Raw genomic sequence first — 6400 nt, 5'->3', positions numbered from 1 at the left:
AACCCTAGTTTAGTTGAATAAGGAACAGGTTTGTCGCACTCTCGAAACCCTAACCCTGTAAGGTGTCGAGAGAGAAACTTGTCCCCCTTCGATGCAGTTTTTGTTTAAAAGCGCGAAATTTCCCCGTAAATTACAATGCAATGCACATCCCTTTCTAAAATCTACCCCTCGATCGTCTCTAAACCTGGGACATTACAGCCTTTCCCCTTTAAAGATAACTTCGTCCCGAAGTTGTGGTTGTAATACCTGAAGAGTTCGGGGTATGTTTTCCTCAGGTCTTCCTCCTTTTCCCAGGTGGCTTCCCTCTCGGGGTGATGCTTCCATTGTATCTTGCAATACTTGATAGCTTTATTTTTGAGTTGTTTCCAGCTCTCCTCGAGAATCTTGGCTGGCTTCTCGATGTAAGTCAAGTCTGGTTGTAACTCGAGCTCTTCATGTGATACTGGTTCATCGGGGGTTTTCAGACACTTTCGGAGTTGCGACACATGGAATACATTGTGAACCTGAGATAACCTTCCCGGTAATTCCAATTCAAAGGCTAATCCTCGGTTTTGACTCAAAATCTTGAAAGGTCCTATGTATCTAGGACTGAGCTTTCCTTTTACTCCAAACCTCTGGAGTCCTTTCATCGGGCTTACCTTAAGATATACCATGTCTCCAACTCGTGGCTCCCATGTTCTCCTCTTCTGATCGGCATAACTCTTTTGCCGACTTTGGGCAATCTTGAGCCTATCTCTGATAATGTCAATGATTTGTTGTTTTTCCTTGACATAATCAGGATTAAACTCCTTGCTTGCTCCAGCTTCATACCAACATATCGGTGATCTACACTTCCTTCCATACAGAGCTTCAAACGGTGCCATCTTGATGCTGCTTTGATAGCTATTATTATATGAAAACTCTGCTAGTGGTAAGTGCTCCTCCCATGATCCTCCGAAGTCTAGGGCACAAGCCCTAAGCATATCCTCTAAGATCTGGTTTGTTCTCTCGGTTTGTCCACCTTGATGACCCACAAGTATAGGGGGTGTATCGTAGTATTTTCGATAAGTAAGAATGTCGATCCCAACGAGGAGCAGAAGGTGTTGACAAGCAGTTTCGATGAAGGATTCACTGTAAATGCTCACAGACAAGTATTCAGGGGGTTTTGATGTAACAGTTGAATAAAGTACGAGTAAGTAAAATGCGAGAGTAACAATTGCAGCGAGTGGCCCAATCCTTTTTAGCACAAAGGACAAGCCGGTTTGTTTACTTATAATGACCAAACGTTCTCGAGGACACACGGGATTTTAGTCTAGTGATTTCGCTACATACGGCTAAATAATCTTCATTGTTATGATAAGTGTTGTGTGGGTGAACCTATGCTAATGTACCGCCCTTCCTAGGACTAATACATACTTGTGATTATACCCCTTGCAAGCATCCGCAACTACAAGAAAGTAATTAAGAATAAATCTAACCACAGCCTTAAACTCTGAGATCCTGCGATCCCTCCTGCATCGATATACCAACGGGGGTTTAGGTTTCTGTCACTCTGGCAACCCCGCAATTGGCAAACGAATACAAGATGCATTCCCCTAGGCCCATAAATGGTGAAGTGTCATGTAGTCGACGTTCACATGACACCACTAGAAGAATAACACCACAACTTAAATATCATACCATTGAATATTACTCAACCATAGTTCACTACTAACATTTAGACTTCACCCATGTCCTCAAGAACTAAACGAACTACTCACGAGACATCATATGGAACATGATCAGAGGTGATATGATGATAAATAACAATCTGAACATAAACTTGGTTCAATGGTTTCACTCAATAGCATCAACAACAAGTAGAGATCGATATCGGGAGAGTTTCCCCTATCAAACAATCAAGATCAAACCCAAATTGCTACGGCGGTGACGGTGTCCAGCGGTGGAGACGGCGGTGATGATGGTGGAGATGATGATGATGGTGATGGTGATGATGTCCAGCTCGATGACGGTGACGATGGCGTCGATTTCCCCTCCCGGAGGGAATTTCCCGGCGGATTCCCTGCCCGCCGAGAGCTCTTTTCTCTCTGGTGTTCTCCGCCCCGCAGATGCGGTCAGTAACTCTTCGCGAGGTACCCTCAGTGGCTTAGGTTTTCGGGACGAAGGGTTTCGCGAAGAAAAGGAGGCGAAAGGGGCTGTGGGGCCCCCACACCACATGGTGGCGCGGCCAGGCCATGGGCCGCGCCGCCCTATGGTGTGGGCCCACCCTGGGTCCACCTGGCTCCTCCTTCTGGCTTCCTTCGTCATCTTGAAAAATAGGATTTTTGGTATAATTTCCTTCCACAGTTGATCTTCCGAAATATTGCGTTACGACGGTGCTTTTTCCAAGCAGAATCCGGCTCCGTGCTTGATCCTCCAATAATGATGAAACATGCAAAATAGATGAAATAACATAAGTATAGTGTCCCAATATGAAATATATCAATGAATAACAGCAAATTATGATATAAAATAGTGATGCAAATTGGACGTATCAACTCCCCCCAAACTTAGACTTCGCTTGTCCCCAAGCGAAACTGAGCTCGATAAACAGGACCACATGTTTATGGAGTGAAGAGTCGATAAATAAAATACGGACAAGAAGCATCGTATTCATTTGCACAAGACATTATAGTAGTCAACTTCCTCATATAACTCAACTTGAAAAAAGTATAAGGTAATCACAAATAAAGGTGCATAAGAAATCATAATTGGTGATGGCAAACTTCGTTCTTGGTCAGAGAACAATTAACAGATTATACTTATCTCATTGAGCAGCGCTCTCATGTTAAAGTTTATAAGGCACAACTTGCATACTCAATCATAATGGTCTCTTCATGATCATTGATAACTTGCAAAGCTATATTCATTCAGATAAAACTTGTACTAAACAAGGAAGAATAAAAGACATGATGAAGCAAATCACAATATAATGGTTTGATCACAACTACTCAAATGCTTGCTTGAGATGGAGGGAAATAGATTTACTGACTCACATAAAGTAAAAGACAGGCCCTTCGCAGAGGGAAGCAGGGATTAAATCATGTGCTAGAGCTTTTTCATTTTTGCAATCATATAAAGAAAATAAAGGTAACATTTTGAGAGGTGTTTGTTGTTGTCAACGACTGGTAGCGGGTATTCTAACCCCCTTGCCAGACAACCTTCAAAGAGCGGCTCCCATATTATTTTTATTTTGTGTGGCACTCCTTCCAACCTTTCTTTCACAAACCATGGCTAACCGAATCCTCGGGTGCCTGCCAACAATCTCATACCATGAAGGAGTGCCTTTTTATTTTAGTTTTATTATGATGATGACACTCCCCCCAACCTTTGCTTACACAAGCCATGGCTAACCGAATCCTCGGGTGCCGTCCATCAATCACATACCATGGAGGAGTGTCTATTTAGTTTAATTAATTTGGGACTGGGAATCCCATTGCCAGCTCTTTTTGCAAAATTATTGGATAAGCGGATGAAGCCACTAGTCCATTGGTGAAAGTTGCCCAACAAGATTGAAAGATAAACACCACATACTTCCTCATGAGCTATGAAACATTGACACAAATAAGAGATACTAAGTTTTGAATTGTTTAAAGGTAGCACATGAAGTATTTACTTGTAATGGCGGAAAATACCATGTAGTAGGTAGGTATGGTGGACACAAATGACATAGGTTTGGGCTAAGGTTTGGATGCACGAGAAGTATTCCCTCTCGGTACAGGTCTTTGGCTAGCAAGGTTAATTAGCAAGCATAAGAGTCGAGGGAAACAAACAAATATACATGTGATAGAAACAATCATGCATCTTACTTGTAAGCACAAACAATTTTAACTTCAGAATAATAAGCTATGAGCTAACAAGAAAGAAAGACAATGAAACATCTACATGTATTTCTCTTTTCTACTTAAACCTCAAAGTGTTGTTGCTATTGACCAATGCTAAGTTTGCCAAAACCAAATAGATTTATTCAATGCTCCCAAAGTGATACCAATACTAACAACAAGGTAAATCATATGATAGAGATTGCAAACTAGAATAAGATGTGCAATATGTAAATGATAAGACTTCTCATTAATATTCCATAACGATAACTCACACCAAGGGATACATAGACAACCAACTAAAGGAGAGATACTTCCAAACTGCAACCCATCTTATATGATAACTTCCCTACTCATGATATGACACTACTTGACAATAAAAGTAAAAGGTAGTGATGATGTGATACCGCGGCACTCCCCCAAGCTTGGAACAAACCAAGGGGATGCCAATACCGATGATGAATTACTCCTGCGGCGATGGTGGTGATGAACTCCCCCCGCGCTTCTTACAGAACTCCTTCAACTTCAGTTTCTCAGCTTGACAATTCTGCACTAAGATTCGAAGAGGTTCATTGTTATCTGAAATTGGCGATGATGACCTTGTGATGCGAATCGAGTGGTATTCCAGCATTCTTCGGAGACGACAATTCTCCTCCTGGAGTATCTCCACTTCTCTTCTTAGAGCCCGATATTGATCACAAAACTCATCGGTAGTCCGTAGAACTTCTTCCAACATAGGGAAGGAGTCGAGGCTAAGAGCGGGTGGTAAAGGTCCCTGCAGGTTATGAGAAAAAGAACGTCGAGTGTCAACAGATCCCACCAAGATTTGCTTACTCCCACCGGCTTGCTGCTCTTGTCTTGATGGCACCTTCTTCACTTCTTCCTCCGAAAGCCCCTTGCCCTTGTTGTTGGAGGCCATGGTGCTTCTAGACCGAAAACAGATCCCGCGAAACAGTTCGAAACAAAACACGTCGAGAAAACGATATACGGACCTCCAGGGTCCGGGAGATTATATAGAAAAAATTTCACGACAAAAGGAAAGTACTGATCGAACGTAGTCGGAAAGGGGCGACGAGGCGGCCAAACCATAGGTCGGCGCGGCCCGTGCCAGGCCGCGCCGCCCTATGGTGGCACCCTCGTGCGTCCTTTCCACTCCGTTTCGAACTCGTAATTTTTCATATTTTCCAAAAACAGCAAAAATATTGTTTGGAAAGTAAATTGCGTACTTTTCATTACCGATCGTTACCTATTCAAAGTCGAGTTCGCGGATCGTCAATTTGTCCTTTAATGAAAGCCTCCGGTGTTTCCACTTGAATAATATCAACATCAACATTATAAGAATCACCTGAGATATAATGCTTGAGTCTTTGTCCATTCACCACTTGCGTAGCATTGCCTTGGAGAGAGCTAATTTTGATTGCTCCTAACGATACACCTCCTCGACAACATATGGTCCTTCCCATTTCGAGAGTAATTTCCCCGCAAAGAATCTCGAGACGAGACCGATACAATAGGACTTTATCCCCAATATTAAATTCTCTTTTGATAATCCTTCTATCATGCCATTTTTTAACTTTCTCTTTAAAAAGTTTAGCATTTTCATAAGCTTCACTTCTCCATTCATCTAGAGAACTTAATTGCAACAACCTCTTATCACCGGCAAGTTTAGGATCTTTATTTAATTCTCTAACAGCCCAATAAGCTTTGTGCTCTAGTTCTAAAGGTAAATGACAAGCTTTCCCATAAACCATTTTATAAGGTGACATTCCCATGGGATTTTTATAAGCAGTTCTATAAGCCCATAGTGCATCCTTCAATTTACTAGCCCAATTCTTTCTAGTTTTATTAACGGTCTTCCCCAAAATAGATTTAATCTCTCTATTTGATAATTCTACTTGACCACTAGTTTGAGGATGATAAGCGGAAGCAATTCTATGATTAATACCATACTTAGCAAGAGTTTTTCTAAAACCTCCATGAATAAAATGAGAACCTCCATCAGTCATAATATATCTAGGCACTCCAAATCTAGGAAAAATAATGTCTAAAAGCATTCTTAAAGAGGTCTCACCATCAGCACTTTTTGTAGGTATAGCTTCCACCCATTTAGTAACATAATCAACAGCAACAAGTATGTGAGTGTTACCTTCTGAAGACGGAAAAGGTCCCATAAAGTCAAATCCCCAACAATCAAACGGTTCAATAACAAGAGTATAATTCATAGGCATTTCATTACGTCTGGAGATATTGCCAACCCTTTGGCATTCATCACAAGATAAAATAAACTTTCTCGCATCCTTGAAGAGAGTTGGCCAATAAAAACCTGATTGTAGAACCTTTTGCGCGGTTCTTTCTCCCAAGTGATGTCCTCCATAAGCACTACCATGACATTTACTTAATATCTCTTGTTGTTCATATTCGGGAACACATCTTCGCATAATACCATCCACTCCTTCTTTATACAAGTGTGGGTCATCCCAGAAATAATGCCTCAAGTCATAAAAGAATTTCCTCCTTTGCTGAAATTTGAAAAGGTTGGAGGCAAGTACTTGGAAACAATA

The sequence above is a fragment of the Lolium perenne genome, chromosome 2, assembly GCF_019359855.2.
Source record: "Lolium perenne isolate Kyuss_39 chromosome 2, Kyuss_2.0, whole genome shotgun sequence".
Lineage (NCBI taxonomy): Eukaryota > Viridiplantae > Streptophyta > Magnoliopsida > Poales > Poaceae > Lolium > Lolium perenne.
Note: the sequence above shows the minus strand (reverse complement) of the source record.